Here is a 21,572-nt window from a genome sequence, read left to right as displayed (position 1 = left end):
AATAAGTAGAAAGTTAGGGATTCAAAATGGAACCAACAAACTGGGTTTCAAATACCCACCCTTGGCCTCTGCTCACAGCTGTGGGAGTGCCCCCACACGTCCCTCACGGTCCCACCGCAGCCCTGACCCAGGTGCGGTTGGAAAAGGTCTATCTGACCCCAAGTCATGGAAGGAGGGTCACCTGTCACTCAGCACCTGTCTCTTATCTGAGCTTCCATCTGAATGTAAACTCGGCACATCTCAGATACACACGTTTTAACATACAGGATGGTCTCCAAAAGCATGACTCAGATCCAGGAAATGTAAGATCCAATAGAGAGTGAAATAAAGATTGCCATCAGTGAACGCAGTGTACCCACAGGTTGGCCGGCAGTTAGCAAACATGTGTGATGCCATCTGCCCAGCCCCTGGCACATGGCGTGACCCCGGGACCCGGGAGCAAGGCCCTGCCCGCTTCCTCACTTGCTACCAGTCGATACCCTCCTCAGACTGGAACATGGAAAGGTCTGGGCCGAGGTGCTGGACGTGGGCAGTTCAAGGTCATGGCGTAACCTCGCCCGACCCACCCCCAGGGCCGGCCCTGCTCTGTCCTGTGGGCTGCTCCGTCCCCACTGTCATTGGGGTTGTGATTTCAAGGACACACAACAACCTATCACGCATACTCTGAACTGTGGTTGTGAGGATGAGACAGAGGCAACGAGGAGCCCCCCCCCCCAGTCCTCCCTGGGGCACCAGGAGGGGTCTGGACTGTGAGGACGCGCTGGCCTGTGGGGGAGCAGCCACCGAGGCCAGATGTCACGTGACCTCTACTCCCCGCTGGCTGGGTCAGTTTCTCCAGGAGAGCCAGGAAACGATCGAGTCCGGGGAGAGGGGCAGCCCCGCCTCTGCCTTGGGAGGTCGCTGCTCAGTTTATCCCTAACAAGGCTGCTCTGGTCCAGGGCACAGGCGCCCGTGCCCAGCCGTCTCCGTGGCGACCTCAGGAAGTTGGAAGAGAAGGAATCAGAGGTGCCCTGGCCCCTGAGAGAACCTTCTTCCTGTGACCCCTCCGGGGAGCCTCCTTAGAGAGATAGCTGCCTTCCCACAGGCATCTGTGCCCACGACTTCCTTCCCAAAAGTCAGAGAAAACCCACAGCAGCCAGGCTGGCCGCTGCCCTGCCCCTCCCCCACCCCATGACCTGCAGGGCGGCCACGGGGACAGCCCAGACCACAGCCCCTTACCTCTGTCCCTCCCAGGACTCAGCCAGCAGGACGCAGCGACAGCCCCGGCCCACTCAGCATGGACCTCCAGAGCGTAAAACCGTCCGCGGGCCGCAGCGCTGTGAGGGGCCCCCGTGCCTGCATTTCTGAGCAGGGCTCTGGGCATCCGTCACAGGAGCCAACGGGGCACAGCGTGCTGCCAAGTAGGTGAAATGTTAGGGCCTGGGGCACCGCTGTGTTGCAAGCTTACTTTCAGACTTGGCGCTGAGGTCAACAGAAGAATGGGGTGAGAGTGGAAGGCCGACAGAGCTTGGGAAGGCAGGAAACATCAAGGTTCAAACTTTGCGGGGCCCCTTCTCTGCGCAGCCTGGCCAGCCCCTCCAGGCCCCGGGCCCAGCCGTTAACGCCGCCCGTTCACTGGGGCTCCATCTCGGGGAGCGTCGGTCTCGGTGAGAAAGTGGCCGCACAACGTGCTCGCAGCACAGAAGCCTCGCCTGCTGCCCTCCATGCTTGCTCTTAAACAGAACTATTTCCCAGCCTGGCCTTTCCTAACGGTGGTGACTGAGCTGCGGCTGCTGCTCCCCCAACACCAGCACCCTCTCACCAGCAGGACCACAGCTCGGCCCCTTTTATTCTCCACACGCTCCTTGGCGAGCCACCCCCGACGCATGCTGGTGGCGGCTCCCAGAGAAGGATGAAAAGTCCAGGCTTGGGGGAGCTGGGCTGGCTCAGGGACAGGAAGCTGCCCCAGAGGACTTTAAACTCCAGCAGGACACGAGGGCTGACCTCTGCTGGCCTGGCCCCAGGAGTGGGGAGGTCCCTCGCCATCAGCTGGGGTTCCACCCGCCTGGCCCGGACTTTCTCCTCATTCTGAGCCATGGAGAGCAGTTCCCCAGGATTGATTCTCTGTCCTGTCTCCTCCCTGGAGAGTGAGCACAGGGAACTCTTGGTCTAGAACCCAGTACTTAGAGAGTGTCGCACTGGAACCCACAGCCACCCCGGGGAAGGAGGGCGGTGTCTCCAGGAAGAACTGCAGAGTGTGACCCAGCCCTTCAGAGACAACTCTCACAGCCTCCCTGTCCTGTCACCCGGGACGGCGACTGGCACTTTGAGAAACTGGGGTGAACGAACAGTGCACAATTCAGTCCATCAATGTCCATCAAACGCACAAGGTGAGACCCTCGTGGCCTCCAGTGACCGCGCACGACAGCTGGCTTGGCCGAGGGCACGCGGCACCTGGCACCCCCTCACCACAGCGTTCCTTCCTGTTTCCGTGAAGGAACTGACCGAGGGCACCTGGAGGCATGTGTCCAGGTCGCTTCGTAACAGCCCTGGTGCTGCCCAGCACAGACGCTGCTCACCGCGGGCCAAGCAACAGCCTGAGCCTCTGCATCTCTGTCCCCCAAACCACCCACCACAGGGCCCTCCAGGTCAAACCGGGGTACAGAGACTGCAGAGCCCGTGGGTTCTGGAAGTGTCTGGGTTGTGCTGGGAGCTCAGCGGAGTGGCACCGGGCATGTGCCTCTGTAACCGAAGACATCCCACGAGTCCCCAAATTCCGTAAGTAACTTCCTTCCCTAAGATCTAGATCCACACAAAAAGGGCGAATTCACTTTTGCCATCGGGTGAGAAGGAGCAAGTGAAATGACAGCCCTTGGAGATGGCTCTTCGGCATGGCCATTGGGCACAACGCGCTCCAGCCAACCCCAAAGGCCACCCTGCAGCCCCGAGGTCAGCGGTAAGGAACCGATCCTGCGGAGACCAGGAGACAAGCGGGAAGGTGAATGCTGGGCAGGCGGCTGGTGATGGATGATACCGAACCCCGGGAGACACAGGGGCACCGCCTCCAGGTGCATTTGTCCCTCAGGACCTGGCTGCACCGAGGCCTCGGTGACCGGAACACTGCTCACACGGCTGGCGGGCAGAGGTACACACGTCGTGATACACACACACCCGGGAGAGGCTGAACCTAACCGCCCTGGGGAAGTCTCTGGTAATGAAATAATATGGCCTTTTTTAAAAATGCTTTTCTGGTTTTCATTTAAGTTTTTGGCATGGAATAACGATTACTTTTATAATCATAAAAACGTTACTAAAAACAAAACAGTGTCCTTGAAGGGAAAAGCTCCGAAGAGTCATGTACAGCAGACGGAGATGAGAAGGCCCGAGCACCAACACCCGTGCGTTCACTGTGTCTGAGCCCAGGCCGAGGCTGCCCACAGGCCCGGGGCTGACAGCGACGCCTGGCGTGTGCGTCATGCAGGACGGCAGCTGATGCCAACTGCTGTCACTCCATAGGTTTCTCTTCTGATAAAATGGCTTCCTATGTGGCAAGCATTCTGCCACCAAGCAATGTGACAAGTTCATGGAACTGGGACTCCTCTTGGGAAAGGGTTTAAGGCCTGCCTGCAGGGGTTGGGAGTAAGGGGGGGCGCGGGAGGAGGCAGGAGGCAGGAGCGGGGATGTTGAAAGGCTTCGGAACACTACCAACAGGTAGATTATCTGTTGCACTAAGTTTAGGGATTTCCAAGATTAAATGAAACTAAAAACGTAGAACTCGCTGGCACCAGAAGCGTCTTCAATTAAATGGTCAACAAAGGCACCTCCAGAGCCATCAATGCTCGGGAGACCAGCACACAAGCTCTACATCAAATCAATCTTTCAAAGACACAGGCAGCTTGTCTGAAAAATGCCACCGATTCAGGAATACTTTTGCAACATTAAATTTTTTAATCGCTTTTAATTTGTAATTCCTTCTAATTGGCATAGAAACCCCGAGTTCTCCGTCTTCCATCTGGCACTGCTGTTGGAAGGTTGTCACCAAGGACCGCTTGCGGCCACCTCGCACTCCGCCCCGTGGGAAACGCACCCGAAGTGATCGGTCTCTCTAGCTGGGCCTTCCTCCCTCCCACATAACTGCCTCGCTCCCTTGGCCTGGTTTTTCTACATTGTGGCGTATACACCAACGACAAGCCTGCTGACTGGGCCAAGATAAAATAACGCATTCCCACGCGGGGTCCTCTGGACGGGGCAGCCACAGCGGGTGTGACCGGGCTCTGGTCATGCCAGGCAGCATGTGCTGAGCAGGCTATGCTAACCGTGCTGTTACTCCACAATGCAAAGAACCGCACTTTGACATCATAGCCCAGGGCGCATTTCACAGCGAGTTTTGTGACAGTGCCACATCTGGAGGCAGTGGCCGGCGATGTTGCTGAATAAAAGGAAAAGTGACCTGCAGGCGATGCTGGATGTGTGGCTGGTGTTTGAACCCACATTTCCTTACACGTCTTACACCAGGTCTGAAGCAAGGCGCACTGAGAAAGGCATGGCTCTGTCCCTGGCCCGTGTGCCCCGAGGTGGCGGCTGCAGAGACCTGCAGGTGGCGGTCAGAGGCTCCATGGGGCCCCTCGCCGCTGGGTCGGGCTTCCCCTCGGAGAGCCTCTCTCCACCCCAGCCCCGTGCTGTGACAGGTTCATTCGAGGCACAAGGAGGACCTGCCGAGAGTCCTTGCCGCAGAGACGCAGACAGGACGGCCTCCCGAGGACTCTCTCATTGACCCCATTGGTGGGAACCAACTCCCAGGGGAGTCCTCGAGCCTTTCCGGGAAGTGTTTCGAGTTGACCAAGTGCTGGAGCCCCTTCCACAGTGGAGCTCTTCCTGGTGCCTCGAACGCAGAACTGAGCTGAGCAGGTTGCTGGTCACAGCCGGGGAGGCGGGGAGCCGGGGCGGGGGTGAGCCCACCCTGTGGCTGGCCACACCAGCTCTGACGGCCACATCCCGTCAACGGGGAGCGTGGCAGCTGAAAAGGCATCTCGTGAGTCAGTCCTAACTGGGGAGGGGTCAGCTCTGCAACCTCAGGGAACCCAGACCTGGCATTTTCTCCCAGTTCCCAGCACGGGGAGTGAGGACAGGGGCCCAGCAGGGTGTGGCGGGGGCTGCCGGAGTCCTCCGTCAGATCACAACTAGCTTCCAAAAGGTCGCTTCCCATTTGTGGAGCAAGGACTATTTAGTGGCCAGGACAAGCGCTGGGAGAGGAAACATCCAAGGACAGACGAGAAAACCAGCGCGCCCCTCCCTGACGAGGTGGGCGGCCTGCTGCACGGTGAGGCAGACCCGCCCCTTTGGGGGTCCAGCTGACTGACCAGTGCCACCAGGCCCCTAAGAGGCAAATAAATGACTAGAGTGTTCAGGCAAAAGGGGGCTCTGAGGCAGGAAAGGGCTGCCGCGACCTGGGGACCGCAGAGGCCGGAGCCAGCAGGGAGCCCTGCCCACCTGCAGCACCCCTCCACCACCAGACACAAAAGCAGCATTAATCGGATCTGCAGAAGAGAAAGCCTCCAGGTCAGAGGGGCGAGCTCCCACCCAACCAAGTGCGTGGGAGGAACAAGAATACGCCAGGCAGAGCCGCCAGGAAGCCTGCCTCTTCGCAGGAAACTGCTCCTTCTCCAGCACCAGCCAATCAAGTGACCCCAGACCCAGCTGGGGTTTCCCCACAGCCACCCCGACAACAGCCGGTCAGGAGGGAGCGGGCCCTGTGTGCCATTGGTACCTGCCCGTGTGCAAAGGCCGCCTGCAGAGATACAGTCAACATCCCATTTTACAGACAGGACCTGGGGCCCAGAGCACACATGTCACAGCCTCGTGAGGGGCTGGAGGAGCTGAGCCTCCGGACCCCCAGGCCAGGGTGGCCCATGGCACCCCCAGATTTCCCCCCATGTTCACAGCAAGCACTGGAGTGCACTCCGGCCACCACTGCTGCGAAGGGTCACTGGTGACTCCCCATAAACCATCTGTCACCTGTGGGCACAACAGGGTAACATCCCTTTGATGGAAGCTACCGTTTTCTGTTCCACTGACAGACCCCGTGTCCTCCCGCTGCCCCCGCCCTGGGTTGCGAGGCAGAAGCGATGGCGAGGGCTCGGGCAGGGGCTTCCTCCCAGTCACCCAGCACCCACTGTGCGTCAGGGCGCCAAGCCCCTGAACCTCCCTCGGGAATGTTCCAACAAAAGAGCATTCATGGAAGGGCAGGATAATCCCCAGCACGCACTGTGCTCCGGAAGTAACCGCTTCCTTCCCCACCGCCATGAAGTCCCCAGGGCGGGTGGAGAGAGTGTGGACCTACAGGGACAGCGGGGGCGAACCACAGCCCTGGGAGCCCCTCCCCCCGACAGCCCAGACCCCGGCACCAGCCACGCTCACCAGTACAAGTAATAGGTCAGAGCCACGGCCACCAGGGCGGCACAAACCCCCGAGAAGAGGCAGGTGGAGTAGTGGGCCAGCATCTTCACAGCCTGTCCCCCGTCTTCCGCGAGCTGGTGAGGGGACGGGCGGTGGCAGCGAGTGTCACCTTGGGCCGGAGGATAAGGAGAGGGATTATGACCGGGCCCACACTTGCCACACGGGACGGGCCTGGGCCACTAAGAGCATCTGCTCGGCAGAACGAGGGGGACACGCACTTCTGGGGTGCTGCCTCCCGACCCAGAGGCACCCTGCGAGTCTCGAAGGCCAACTCGAATGAAAACAGGGCCCTGAAGCAGCACAGAGGGCACGGCCTCCCCTCGGCCCACTTCGGGGCTGCCCGGCTCCCGCTAATCCAATAAGCGGCTTTCGGCAGGAGCCGCTGTAAACAGGCCCGTCACGGCCTCGGACAGGACCAGGTCAGCCGGCCCCACCCAGCAGCTGACCCGGGACCTCAGACCCAGAAGCCAACAGAAACCCCAAGAGCACAACACGTGGGGTGAGCTAGTGAGGTGGGCCCCAGCTCCGCCTCGGGTCGGAAAACCCCCTGGAAGGCCTCCCAGTGCTGACAGACGTCCCCTCTTCGGGGCAATGCCCAGGCCCTCGGTCCCCGCCCAGAGCAGGCTGCTGCGCTCCCACCAGAGGCCCAGTTCCAACTCCACACCCCGGGGAAGGACGCTCCAGGCACTGCCCCGGGGAAGACTCCAGGAAGAGTCACGTCTCTTATTCAAGTGAGCAGACCTGCGAAGGACTGCTGTCTCCCATGTGACCCCCACCTGGACTCTGAATCTGCACGGAGCTGAGAGGAGATAGAGATGCAGGCGAAGTGTCACCCTCGAAAGCTGCTCGCTGTGCAGAGGCCCCGGCAGACACGCAGAAGCGGGAAGAGAGATTTTGTTGAGTGAGCCCCTCAAGGGGCCTCTGGCCAATGCACCTTCCTTCAGGGCCCGGCTGGGGAACGCCAAGCCCGCAGGCCGTATAAGGCCCACGAAATCACGTGGTCTGGCCCTGCCCAGGCATTAGGGTGAGTTAATTACATGTTTGACCGAATACCGCAGGCTGGTTTTTCAGAGGATAGCTCTGTACGGCCCAGGAATGATGTTATAAATGGCCCCTGGCAGAGAAAAGGTTCCCACCCCTGCTTCAGGGTCATCACTGGGTGACCGGAAAGTTACTGCTTTGTGCACCTTCCCTGCACATGACACAAAAGACCCACTTCCAGACAGGAAGGCCCGCTGCCCTGCCTGCCCGGCCAAGGCCCCCTCAGCACCTGTGCTCCTGTCCTGCCAGGGGGCGGGCCCCACAGCTGGCAAAGCCTGCCCTTGCCCTTCCCCCGCCCTGCCCTGCCCTGCCCCTGCCCCTGCTCTCAGACCTGGGCCACTGGCTCTGGGGCCTTCAGACCGATTGCAAGGCCCTTTAGAGGCATCTGTGACTCACACTTAGGCCTGTGGCCCGAGAAGCCATCGGGAGGGAAGGCAGGTGGCCACTCCTCCGCTTAGCCCGCCGGGAAGGGGCTTTGCCCTGAGCAGTGTCTTGCTGCCTAAGGCTTTCCAACCCCGTAATCCCCAAAGCAGCCAGAGGGACTGCTGACCTGGGAGGACCTGCCTGCAGGGCGGGGTGTGCTCCCCGGGATGTGAGCACAGTCCTCGGCGGAGGCCTGAGGAACAGGGCCTCTCCCTGCACGTCCCCGGACCTCGGCCTTTCTAATCATCCGTGAAAAGAAACCCCTCTCAGACAGCTGCGTGGCGACCCACGTCTGCCCGGCCACCACCCCGCGTCTGCCGATGCAGCTACAGGCCCGGGCCTCGTGCACCTGAGCCTCGAGGATGCTGGCCCTGCGGCTGGGAAGCCCATCGCGGAGCACAGGGTCTCCTCCGCAAAGGGTGGCAGGTGCCCTGGACTTGAGTGGCAGCACCTGGGCCCAACCTTTGCCCTGAGGTCAGTGCTTGTTTAGAAAGGTCTTTGTGAGGACTTTCTGTTTGCAGTACCCCCAGTAATTCAGGGCGCCGGCCCCCTCCTCCACGGTGCAGCCGGAGAGACTCTTCCAGAACAGAAACCGGGTCCTGGCCCACCCCCAGCTGCCACTGCCAGAGCCCAGCAGCCACCTTCCCAACTGCAGGCTTTCGAGATACTTGCCACATCCTGTCCTCGTCCCCTGACTCCTGCCAAGTTCACAGGGCAGGAGCCAGGCTGGCGCCTCGGCGGGCGAGACAGTGGACAGGCCGAGGGGTTCCTGCACACCCTAGACTGCACAGACCCCTCTGAGCGCTCAGCCTCCAGACGGCTCCCCCAGGGGCTCTGCGGGCCTGTGGTCAGCACCCAGCCTCGTGGCACCTGCTCCTGCTTCTCTCTCTTCTGTTCTCCGCTGGACTCTGGGCCCCTGGGGAGCAGGGACCAGGGCCTGTGCACAGAGCTCCCCCGGCGCCCGGATGAGGACAGAGGACAGCCAGGCTGAGTCGCTCTATGCCCCGTCCTTCCCGGTTTTCCACGCTGAGCACACAGTGGCCCCGGAAAGGGGTTCTCTGGCGAAGGGGGCCCTGGCCCTCACTCTCGCTTTGCCCTTTGGACCTCAGTGTGTCTCAGGAGTCTCCTCTCCCAGCCTCTGCGATCACCCCAGAGAGAGGCTGCACAGCACAGCCCTGGGCACAGACTGGACCCCAATCCTAGCACCCCCTCCTTCAAGCTAAGCCTCAGTGTACTGTAAAGTGGGAATAATCCCTCTACCCACGTCAATGGGTGGTGGTGATGTTTAGGGGGTTGGTACAGGGAAAGCACCTGGAAAAACACCTGGCATAGTAAATGCCAAAAATGGTTAGCGCTCATGATGATGTCATCATGGCTCCTGAACCAGGCCCACAGAGGGGACCGGCCCGCAGAGGTGGGGAGAAATACCAAGGACTTCTCTCCAGGATGGAGCAGAACGAAAACTAAGCCTTAGGCCTGGTTTGGGTTCTATGAACAGTAAGGAATGTTTTTTGTTGTTTTTTTAAATATATTTTTACTGATTTCAGAGAGGAAGGGAGAGGGAGAGAGAGAGAGAGACATCAATGATGACAGAGAATCATTGATTGGCTGCCTCCTACACGCCCCCCACTGAGGATCAAGCCCACAACCCAAGTACGTGCCCTTGACTGGAATCGAACCTGGGACCCTTTAGTCTGCTGGCCAACACTGTATCCACTGAGCCAAACCAGCCAGGGCAGGAATGTTGAGAGTTCTCACTTTTTACTATGCCCTATCCATTACTTGTGTGAAACACAGCAAACCTAGAATGCTTAGAATCTTGGTTTTATTGATTTTGAAATAAAGGTTGGCATCGGAATTTCGCCAAAATCCTCCTCCAATAGTATTTCTGTGGACGGGAAACTCCCCATGGGGTCCTGAGTGCACCTGTCTGCTGGCCATGCTCAAGGCCCATGGCCGTGGCCCTCCTAGTCCTCGAGCCCATGGGAGCAAGTGAGGCAATCCTGCCTCCTCGTCCTGAGACCACGTGTGCGAGTGAGGTCACTCCTGCCCCTGGATTACTATTCGACTTCATTCTGAGTCTTTTGTTGAAGGTTAAAGAGAATAAAGCTAACTTGACAGTATTACACAAGAACATGTCACAGGAACATTGTATGTCTAGATACTTCCCTGGACCCAAAATGACTGATTTATGCTAAATAGGAAGGAGAGCAGCAGGAGCGTGCTGACAGAACCTCCTGGCGGTGTCCTCAGAGCAGCATTAAAGGAAGGTTCTAAAAACTTAACTTTCTTTAGACTCAGCACGTTTCTCATGGAGTGCCCACACTCTTTCGTACACAACGGGGAGCACTGCAGGCGTAAGACTCACTGCTGCTCAAGGAGGCAATACTGCGGCCTCAGGCACGAGGACAGGTGAATGCACAGATGCGGGTGCAGTTCATGCAGTTTCTCAGAGAAGCTCTTCATTAACCCGCTGTCGGCCCTCGGCCCGGGGAGGACCCCACCCACGGGGCCCGCAGGGGCCATCTGGTCACAGGCTCCATGGTGGCGCCTGCAAGAGCTGTGTGTCTCCAGCTTCCAGAACAAACATACGATCCCATCTACCTGCCTCCAGGGGAGGGGCAGGTACGGACACAGGACAGCCCTGTCCACGCTGGCTGCCGGACTGAGCGCCCGGGGCCTGGACGTCCTGCTCCTTCTGGGGCCGCCTCCCTGCCCCGACCTGTTCTCTTCACTCACCTTCAGGCCGGGTGTGACCAGGTCAGAGCTCTCGCCGTTCCCCCGCCTCACCCCGGCCCCCCAGAAACTGTGACCCCCCTCTCTGCCAGCCTCACCTCCAGGTCCCAGCCCTCCAGCGTGGACCCCATCTGGAAACAGCCCGGAACCAGGTGTGGACGGCCTCTGAGTTAACCGAGAGGGCTTGTTAACGCTGAGGTCTGGAAGGGCAGAATCCACAGGGAAACTAAGGAAGGCCCACGGGCCACGCCGAGACGCACTGGTGACAGATCGGGGAGACCACACCCAGACAAGCCAGTGAGCGATCAGGGAGACCACGCCAAGGCTGTGCGGAGAGACAGGCACTAAACACGAATTATTCATTTAGTGACCACAACAGCCCTGCTCTCTTGGTACCACGAACAACTGCATGGCTCACAAAAAGCTGGCCGACCCAGGATGAGAACCAGGTTTGGCCGACGCTGGCCTCGGAGTATTTCACTGGCCCTGGTGCAGCCGGTTCAACCCAGACACCCCCCCAACCCCCCAACGACTCGTGACTTATTCGGTCTCCAGCAGTCCCCAGGGGCCAGGGTGTCTCCATGCCTCAGACTCTTGTTAACTCACAGTTAATCACCCTCTTTCCCACAGTGTCCCCAAAGGCACTGTGTCAATTTCTGGCATCCCGGGCCTCAAGAAAGCGGGTCCTGCCTGAACCACAGAACGGCAGCGGCAAGGCGCTGAGTTTCCAGCAGGAGAGACGCTGAGCAAGTTACTTCGCTGCTCTTCGCCCTGCCTTTCGGCTCAGCCCTACTGCGTTTATTAGGTTAATGAGATGCTGCCCGCCCACTGGGAACACACCATCGCGCCAGCCTGTTTATCCTGATTGAGCTCAGCATTAGACCCAGAGAACCCTCAGATGCCAGCAACATGTTGCAGGACCATCAATATGAAGAAAAGTTGCCAAATGCACTCACTTAAGCACTCCCCACCCCCACCCCCCGCCCTGAGGCCTCACTGGGCTCCTGGCTGTTGACAGGGTCCACCTCACACCTCATTCTTATGCCCAGAGCGTCCTTCCCGCTGACCTGAGCTCCTGCTGCTTCCCAGCGGCCTCTGGAACGGAGTCCCTGCAGCTTTCTCCTCGGGTCCCAGGAAGAAGCAGGCGAGACAGAGTCTGCAGCCCGAGTGCAGCCTAGACCAGCAGTCTCCAGGCCCGCTCCTGTCACACTGCGCAGGGGGCACAGCTGAGGGCGTGTCTGCTCGGCTGGGGCCTCTCCTGACACACGATGGTGGCACCTGCAGGAGGCCACTTCCCGCACCTGAGGCTGCTGGTTTGGGTTCCACACCTCACCCAACCCGCCCTTCCACAGCTTTAAGTGCACAGATAAATAAGTAAGTAACAAAGTAACGCTCCCTGTGGAAGGACTGCTTGCTGTGACTCCCTCTGGATAAGTGAGACGCGCAGAAACTCCAGGAGCGAGGCGGGTGCTCGCAGGGACCAGCTGATACCATGTCCTTCCAATCCACACGGGGACGCGCACCAGAACGTGGGTTACTATGCAAACCAAACACAAGTAAACAACCGAGGTGTGAGCCCAGGAAGGCCAGCGGCCAACTCTCAAGTGCTTTGCAGTGTCGTCGGGAGCGCCATGCCAGACGCTATCTGCGTGGCTTACAGCTCCTCTGTGGCTTTTACACAGGCCGCGGGAGGAGCACACACAGGTGTCCCGGGGTGACGCTGCCACGAGGGGGCGGGGCCTCACCTGTTCAGGGTGGACTGAGACAGCTGCTCTGCTCTAAGACAGAAAGGTCAGCCTGCAAAGCTTCCTCAGGACACGTGACCGGGTTCTGGGCCCTCGGCACGTTCAGATAATGTGAACACACTGGTTTTTTTCACGACTGCGTGTCAGGACTGGTGGGGAGCCTTCAGAAGGCAGTCACAGCCCAGGGGTAGGTGACAGTGAGGAAAGCAGGTGCACGCAGCCCTGAAGCACCGGTGAGAACTACCTGGTGGGCCCTGGCACACCAACTCGATCCCCGGTCAGGGCTAGGTTGCAGGTTCCATCCCCGTCGGGACGTGTGCGGGGCCCCCAGCTCGCCCGCCGCATGTGCTGCCTGATACTGTTTCCATTTGCTCCCATTTGCATTTTCTGAGCAGTATGTTTGTGCAGCCGCGTTTCCTTCCGTAGAACAGGCACTGACAGGGACACTCTAGACTAGAAGCCAGCGAGGAGCCACCACCAGCTCTCGGTGCTGGGCCGGGCCTGCACCGCCTGCACCCCAGCCTCCTCTCCCCGCCTGCAGCGGGTTTGCTCTCCCTGGCCGGCCGCGTGGCTGTTCAGTGCTCCTGCTGCATTTCGGGTGCAGGCAGTGCCCAGCGGCTCAGCTGCCCAGTGCACAGGGAGCACCTTGAACCGCCGAACACACGACCAGCCCTTGGCATGGGCCCGCCAGCCCCAGCTCCCTGGATAGGAAGACCAGGGTCTAGAATTTCAGGCAGGACATCCTAACAGTGCAGCGCAGGGTGACACGTCTGTAGACACGTCTGTAGCATGTTCCTGCATGCACGCTGGTCACCATCTCTGAGCACCCAGATGGCCCTCTGTGTCAGCTCACCCACTTTCGCCACCATCCAGAGGGGGGGGAGGGCACACTTATGAGCTTCATTTTACAGACTTGAAACTAAGGTACAGAGAGGTTAAGCACTAGCCCAGAGTCACAGAGCAAGCAAGCGGCGGGATCAGGACTCAGGCTTCCACAAACAGGAACCAGGTCCTAAACAGCCTCGGAGCAAAATCCAACCAAATGCCCTGCGAACAGCCATTCATCCCTCGGCTCAAAGGCGGAGAAGCTCTGAGCCTCGCAGCCGGGGAGCAGCCTGCTGGTTTGTGAACCGAGGAGGAGCGGCCTGGGGAGGAGGGAGGAAGGATAAAAGCAGCAGCTTTCTGTCGCTGCCTTCTAACCCGGTCTGAATGGATGGGGTGGGGAGTGAGGAACTCCAAAGAGCCCCTGTTCACCTGGGAGACTGAGACGCTGCGGCCACTCGCTGGTGTAGACCGGCTGCCCGTTCTGTGACCAAATGAAACATTTCTAGCAAAAACACCCAACTTTTGAACTCTGTGTTTTTAAAAAGGTTTTGTAAAGCCCTGGCCAGTGTAGCTCAGTTGGTTAGAGCGTTGTCCCATACACCAAAAGGTGGCGGGTTCCATTCCCAGTTAGGGCACATACCCACCCAGACTGTGGGTTCGATCCCCAGGTGGGGCGCATGCGGAAGGCAACGAATTGCTGTTTCTCTCTCTCTCCCCATGTCCCTTCCTCTTTCTAAGATGAATTTAAAAAAAGATTTTGTAAATAATGAGATTCTGTGCGTTAGCAGAAAGTAATAGATTCTTGTTGCAAAACTTTCAAACCTCGCCGAAGTACATGGTCAAAAGAGGAACCTTTGCCACCGCCCCCACAGACTGCCGAGGGGTCTGGGGTCTTCCTGGCAATGTTGTGAGACTATAACTTGATTTCCCCCTACAATGCTGGCTCTATGCTGTGGACAGAACGTTTGTGCCCCCCACCCCACCAGCAAATTCGTATGCTGAAACCAAATGCCCCACGTGGAGGTACTGGAGGAGGGGCCTCCGGGAGGTGACTTAGGTCATGAGGGCGGAGCCCCCATGAGCGGATTAGTGTCCTTCTAAGAGAAAGCCCAGGGAGCTCCTTCACCCTCCCACCCCGTGCGGACACAGCGGGAAGGCACTGTCCTGAACCAGGAAGCCTCTCCACGCGCCTGGGCCCTGATCTGGGCCTTCAGCCTCAGGAACGATGAGAAATCTGTCTGTTTCTTTAAAGTCGCCTGATCTATGGCATTCTGTTACAACCTCCTGAACAGACTCAGACACTCCACCAGGAAAGCCTGCTGGGTCAGAGCAAGCCTCGCCTTTCTGGAAGGGGTAGTAACGAAAAGGAGCACACGACCAGGTTCAAATCCTGGCCTCCCCAACACCAGGCTGTGTGACCTGGAGAAAGGACTGAGCCGCTCTGAGCCTCCACTTCCCCCTCTGGAGAGTGGGGTACGTCCTACACCAGCAGGTTACCAGAGTTAAATGAGCGAGTCGTGAAAAGCACTGGACCGGGGACTGGTGCAGGGCTCAGTGCTGTCATCGTCAGCATCCCTGCCCTCTTTCATTCTTGTAAAACCGGCTGCAGAGTACTTCCATGTAGGAACGTATTAAACGGCAGGTAACCCTTCTCCTGCCCAGGACACTTAGATCATCGCGTGCCCAGCCTGTGACGTGACAATGTGGCTCTGGGCCATCGCCAGGACCGAGAGGTCTGCCGTGGCCCCCTATTGGGGCACTTGCCTGTGTCCGGCTGGAATCCACTTCGTTCTCGCCTCAGTAGCCTCTCGCTCAGGTGGAGCTTCCCCCCCCTCCCCCCGTTCCCACGTCGGGAGTCCTGCAGGGTGAATGTGTAACCGTGGAGAAGGCTCCGGGCTCCCCCCATGCCCCCTGCCTGCCTGCCTGCTCTGTGGGATGCAGTCACCACCCTTCGCCCGGGACACGAGCACATGCACGGCGCCATGGGGGTTACTGGCCAGGCTGGGCCAGCTCCTTCTCCACAGGAGAAGCTGCTGGCTGGTTTCCACAGGTGGACCGTCTCCTGGTCACCTGCTCCGCTTTTAAGCCTCAAGGACTCGGATGGTGTGTGAGGTCCCGAGGGATCAGCCTGTGATGCCCGGACTGCCCACGCCTGGCCTTTGTCGCGGGGGGAGGGGTGCTGGGGTGGCCGCTATTATGGTCCTGACCTGGAACTTGCTAAATGACACTTCTACCTTTTCCTGAGAGGAGGCAAGCTATTTCTTTTTAACCTTCCAGAAAAGGCAGAGACAGAAAAAGTAAAGAGAAACATCAACCACGTCCAACAACCAAAAGCACACCTTTGCAGGCGCCACAGTGGCATTACCTGGAGGGCCGGAGGGCCAGCTGCCACCCTGCGCTCCCGGGTCCTGTCCGGCTCCTGGCCCTTCCTCCGCTCCTCTTCTGTCTGCACCGCCACCCCCACCTCAGGGCGGGCTCCCCGCCTGCTCAGCCCGGCTCCTCCAACCTTAAACAGCTGAAAGCTGAGCCAGTCGTCAGACCGGCTGCTGGGGTTGGGCAGAGCCCAGATCTTCCCAGCCTCCCACACGGCTCCAGCGGGCGCACCTGCATGAGCTGCACCTGGCTTTTAGGGACAAGGTGTGAGACCAGGGCTCTGAAGTGCGACCTGACGAACAAGGTCTCTGACAGAGACGGTCTCTCCGTGCAGATTTACAGAATGGTATCCACCGAAAGGCCTCAACGCGAGGAGACTTTCCAGATGCTGGCTTCCCACCTGGTTCTCTGCTCTGTCAGCCTGGACACCTGGGATTAGCCTGCGCCTGGTTTTCCTGGTAGAAATTTCTTTAGATTTCAAAATAAAAAGTTTCAAAAGTAAATGTAAGTTAGATTTTTTCCTTAGACAAATTTCCTCCTGAGCAATAAAACAGATCAAGAAAAAATACGGAAGAGAAGCCAAGCCTTCCTCTGAGTCATGGGTATGACATCCAATCTCCGCTGCATCTTTAGCTACAGATGAGTGCAGACCCCAAGTTACGCCCACAGACCCGGAAAGGTGCGTCTGGCCAGTCGTCATTTTCACGGCGCACCTGCCAACAAGGTTATGCTGAGTCCCTGGCGGCCATATCAGATGCCCCAACCACCAAAGGGGTTCCCCGGGCTGCCGACCACCATGAGCGACTCAGTCCCCGTGCTCAGAGCCCCCGGTGACGAAAGCCCCATGGATTTTATCTTGGGGAATGGGGATGCATTATTTTTATGATCTTCAAAAATGAGTGTGGTCAGAAAAGCCCCTCAGGCCTCCAGTGGTGGACACCAGTCTGAGCTTCCCAGTCTGACCAGCTGCGCTGGTTTCTGGCCCCGCCCCTGTGGAGGCGGGCAGAGACAGTGCTGTGAGAGCTGAGAGGACACGGACCTTCCCCTTCCCCGGGGCCTGGCAGGGCAGGTCCGCTCAGGGGTCCTGCCATTGGCCCGGCACCCTGTCTCCCTGTGAGCAGAGTGCCTCTCGGGCCCTTCCCACTCCAGCAGCCCTGGCCCAGGAGGGGATGCCGCACAGGGGCAAGTGCCCATCACCAGGGGGCATGGCCATTTGCACCTCCCATTTGGGGGGAAGAGAAGAAAGTGCAGCCCAAGCTAGTGGTAAGGCTAGGAGCAGAACGCAGACCTGCTCTTGGCATGAGATCCCTCTGCTTCCACCTACACAGCTCCCAGGAGACAAGGTGCCACGGGGAACAGCACAGGAAGGAGGTGGGAGAGGGCAGTGAGGAGGGCCAGCCAGTTTGCCCTCCTGTTTGGAGCAAGGGCAGAGCACGGCTACTTTAGGAAGAAGACACTGGACCATTCTCAAGGCACAGCAAGTGCCAGCTGCGGGCTGCTGGGCATTCTGGGGGCGGGTCACCGGGCACCGCGCCCACGGCCCACCTCACAGTCTTGCCTGCAGGGGTGAGGCAGCCCTGGAGCCTGCCAAGCCCGGCAGCACCCACGGCCTAGTCCTTACACATGCCATGTGCCTGGATCAACAAAAAATGTCCCCACAAATCCTGTCGACCTGACAAACCAGCTGTGAATGGGGGCTGAGAGACGCACATCAGCGACACCGGCAGTCGCACCCTCCCAGCACGGCCACGGCCACCTCCTCCTGTGCCACCCGTGGGCTCTCTGTGGGGAGCAACACGCCGTGGAGCTGACTCGGCTCGTCCACCTTCCCAGGGCACCAGGCGGCCAGGAACCTTCGCTCCGGGACCCTCCCACCCGTCTGTGCTCAGAAGGTGTCTTCACCGACGAGTGTACACCCACCGTAAGCGGCCCACGTACAGCTACTCCGGGCTGGAATCCAGCCCTCCAGCTCCTGCTCAGGCCCCTTGACCATGGCGTCTGCTGGTCTGCGGGATGAGACATGACTGCCTGGGGTTGAACTTGCATTTTCTGACCACTGGGAGGTCGCCCCTGACCCTCCAGCCACCTCTGGGTAGCTGCTGCTCACCTACTGCCCACTGAGCACTGGGTGGTCTGCTGTCAGCCCCTCCTTCCCAGGCCCCCGGGCCCCCATCCTGTGACCCTCCTGCCAGAGGACCCCAGGCCAACCCCACCCTGCAGGGCGGGCGCAGTCACTGTGCCTGGTGGGAACGCCCTCTAACCCTGGGGCTTAGATCAGGAAGCCGCACGGATGCACATGTCAGACATGTTCTTAAACAGATCAGTGCAAAGCTGACATTTTTACCTCCCCTGGTTCCAAACCACACAGGACACGGGCTGGTTTAGTAGCCCCGACTCACAGTCACTCTGCCCCGCAGTGACCTGTCTCATCCGCAGGTGCTCAGTTCCCCTGGCTCTCTGAGCGCCTTAAACAAAAGTTTTCCAGCACCTTCCCAAGGGCAGCACAAAACGAGTTTCACCTGGAGAGATCCCTTTCTGACACAGACTTCGTGTGGTCTTCATGTGGGACTTCGGGTGCGACCCTGACCTTGGCTGAGAGCTTGGTGCAGTTTTGCTGACTCCTCCCTCCCGTCACGGGCAGCTGGCTCCACCTGGCCAGCTGAGGCCTGCAGTCCAGACCCAGGACAAGACAGCGCCTGGGCAGACGCATGCTGACCACAGCAGAGGTGGCTCCAGGCCCTCACCCCCGTGCCTGGCTCTGCTGCCCAAGACCATTGGACACAGGGTCTAAGATCCCTCCCTTCACCAGCTTCTCCGGTGCCCTGGCTGGGCAGTGCCCGGCGGTGCGCTCTCGTGGGAGCTCAGGCGTGGCCCACTGACCGGGGCCAGGCATTGCCACACCTGCTCCTTGACAGACCAGGGCAGACACACCGTGTATGGTTTTCTGTACCCCATTACCACCACAGGTCCTGGCAGTAACAGTAACCAAACATCTATCTGTGAAATGAACAGATGGATGGGTGTCTAGTCAAATGTTGAGTCATTACTGGAGCGAGTCTTTCCCAGATCCTAATTCTCGCCGTCCTAACACCGGGTGCAGCAATACCGCCAGCTCTGCCACAGGGGAGCATTCTCTCTCTCTCTCTCTCTCTCTCTCTCTCTCTCTCTCTCTCTCTCTCTCTCTCTCGCAGATCTGTCTGGTGGGAGCCGGGTGTACAACTTAATTCACCAGGAAATCTTTCCACCTCCTGCCACTTGTGCTGAGGTAGGGCCTGTGCCAAGCCCTCTGGACCCCTGGCCTGGCCACCTGCCTGGCCACTCCGGTATCACACAGGGCTGCTGGGCAGGGCCCGGGTCTCACCCTGCGCAACACTCCCCGCACCTAATCGACAGAAACTAAACCACTAGCAAAACCACAGAGAACTCCTCGCTCTCAAATGCCTGGGTGCAGATTTTGTAGCATAAAACCCACCACACGTAGGAAGCTGCTGGTTTAAGTTCATTGTCATGCAGGTGTGGCCCCTGCGCATGGCCTGTTCTCAGAGCCTAACGCCCAAGCCCACCTCGGGCACTGATCCGGCCACACGGTCCTGAACATGTGCTCACCTGCGGAACTGCTTCCTCCTGCCCCTTGCGTGTTAACTGATGGTAATCCCAAAAGAAACGGCTGGCTCAACCCAACACAGCCCAAACGCCATCAGGTCAACGTGCAGCCAACAGTGAGAAGTCAATGCCATGTGCTGTGTCACCCTGTCATGTGGGCTTTGCAGTCCATCAGCTCCCATGTCTTTAACTCTCAGCACCCCTAGGCTTGGCCTCTCTGCTCTCAAGGGCTCACCAGCCACTCTGGGCAGTGGCATTGACACGGGACGGTTGGGTCTGTCATTTCAGTTAGTCACATGACATCTGTGGCAGACAAAAGCTTTGGCTCACCCTGACTGGGAGATAATACGGACTCAGAAATCATTCTGTCGAAATCCTGACCGACAGCAATGTTGAGGTGGAGGCCCTGAAGATGACTGTAAGGCAGACGCAAACGAGACGTCTTATTCACCCAGTCCTGCCTTCGTTTTGTGGGTGAAAACGGGATTCTATGTGAAGTATTCTCACCGGATGACCCGATCATAAATTCCTAGCTGGGCAGCTCACGGTGGGCAGCCTGGCCCAGGCCCATAACTTCTTTAGTGGAAGGTTTTAAGCCATCCCTGTCCATTGTTCTCCTGCATCTAGGTTAACACCCCTTTGAAACACCAAAAGTAATACCCCTGGAAGGGAGTGTTAACCCTCAAGACAGTACAAGCTTGCCCTAGCCAATGGAGAGCGTCAATGATGAGAGCGTCAGCCTGTGGACTAAAGGGTTGCAGGTTCGATTCCGGTCAAGGGCACATACCTCAGTTGCAGGCTCGATCCCTGGCCCTGATTGGGGTGTGTGTGAGAAGCAACCAATTGATGTGTCTCTCTTATGTCCATGTTTCTCTCCCTGTCTCTCCCCCTCCCTTTCACTCTCTCTCTAAAAATCACTGGAAAAGAAACCCTCAGGTGAGAATTCACAACAACAAAGAGAGAGAGAAAGAGAGGGAGAGAGAGAGAACAATCTTGTTAACTGTACTGTAATCCAATCCCTGCTCTGCTTTCCCCACCTTCATGTAATCTCTCTTGATTTCAACTGTATAGAAGAAGCTGCAAAATCTCAGAGCTTTTGAGATCTTGTTCCCTGGCATATGTCATCAGTTTGGCCCAAAGAAACTCTTACAAAAATTTCTCTACAGGTTTGGACGTTTCTTACATTGACAGTTTAGCTCAGGGTGGAGAAGGACAGACGCCAGCCACGGGACCTCCCACATGCTAGAGGGACAGATGCTGTTCCGGGCAAGCAAAGGTGGAGGGTCCGGGATAAATAACTCACCCACCCACTCTTCTGTGGCCAGAGCTTAGGGAGAGTCGGACCCACAGAGTGCAGACTCGGACGGAGACTGTGGGGCCTGAGATGTGCGGCCCTCAACTCCCACTCTCTCTCCCCCCCCCCCCACTCGGTGCCTCACTCCATCGGGGGAGGTCGGGGTTCTGCTGGAGAGCAGCCCTGCCCTTACCTGTGAGCGTCAGGGCCAGAGCTGCAGGGCGGCTCCCTCGCTGCAGGTGGCCCAGCTCTTATCCTGCCCTCAGCCCCTCCCCACTGGGGAGGCAGGATCTGAAGGGGGGCAGGGGCTCACCAGTTTTCCTTTTCACCCCGAGTTAAAATCTCTGCTCACCAGGACGGTGAGAGCAGCCAGGAGCGTGGGTGGCCTGGGACAACCGCTGCAGGGTCCAGGGGAGAGGGCCCAGCTTGCCCACGTCCAGGGGGTGGGCACCACTCGAGGCGGGGAGCACTTAGGGAGAGGTCCTGGCCCAGGCAGTGGCTGTCGCTTTTTTAATTTTCACAGAGACTGAAAGCCAGGACCTGCCCAGCCCCCACACCGAAAACCAGAAATGCAGGGCAACAGTTGCAGAACAACCCATGTGTGCCAAGTGCAGCGAAGAGGGAAGCACAGAGAGAGGGAGAAGATGCCTTCTTTTTATCACATTCAGGTCAAAGGTCAAGGATACACCTGATTTCTGGAATACTGACTACCCTGTGAAGTGGTAGGAAGGAGATGGCTGCTATAGGGGTTCAGAATGAGCACCCCAAGATATGCTTCTGTGATCTGTAGATTGTTTTGAGCCAAAGACAACCAAGACCCTGGGGGCCCAAGAGAAACTTCTGTCGCTACCCCCACCAACCTAGAAGAATTGAATTAGGGGCCTTGCACTTAGTGAGAGATGGTCAGAGATAACCTTTTTTGGCCTCTCCATAGGGCAGGACAAACTAATGACTGAACACCTGCTCTTCTCGTCATCCTGCAATGGCCCGCTGAGGCTCCCAGGAACCTTACCTCACCCCTAGCTCCGAATGTCTTATCTCCCTCATTGCCCCTGTCTGTCTCGGAACCTCTCATGTATGTGGGGTTCCATGTGGAC

General features: G+C 58.5%; 1 protein-coding gene across 6 annotated transcripts in view; it reads right to left on the bottom strand.

Annotated features, from left to right (window-relative positions):
• Positions 1 to 21,572, bottom strand: part of AGPAT3 (1-acylglycerol-3-phosphate O-acyltransferase 3) — a 68,616-nt gene that overhangs the window by 21,613 nt on the left and 25,431 nt on the right. The window contains exon 1 of one of the 6 annotated variants that reach the window (XM_028151811.2): positions 15,571 to 15,642. The exons of 3 other annotated variants lie outside the window; for them this stretch is intronic. The gene's annotated coding sequence lies outside the window, so the exon portion shown is untranslated. Of the gene's footprint in view, positions 1 to 11,241; positions 11,364 to 11,702; positions 11,842 to 15,570; positions 15,643 to 21,572 lie in introns of those variants that run through there. 2 more of the 6 variants (XM_054713588.1, XM_054713590.1) reach the window with 2 other exon arrangements.

Source organism: Eptesicus fuscus, chromosome 3 (assembly GCF_027574615.1).
Source record: "Eptesicus fuscus isolate TK198812 chromosome 3, DD_ASM_mEF_20220401, whole genome shotgun sequence".
NCBI classification, from domain to species: domain Eukaryota; kingdom Metazoa; phylum Chordata; class Mammalia; order Chiroptera; family Vespertilionidae; genus Eptesicus; species Eptesicus fuscus.
The sequence above is the reverse complement of the archived record's forward strand: the minus strand, read 5'-3'. Positions and strand labels throughout refer to the sequence as shown.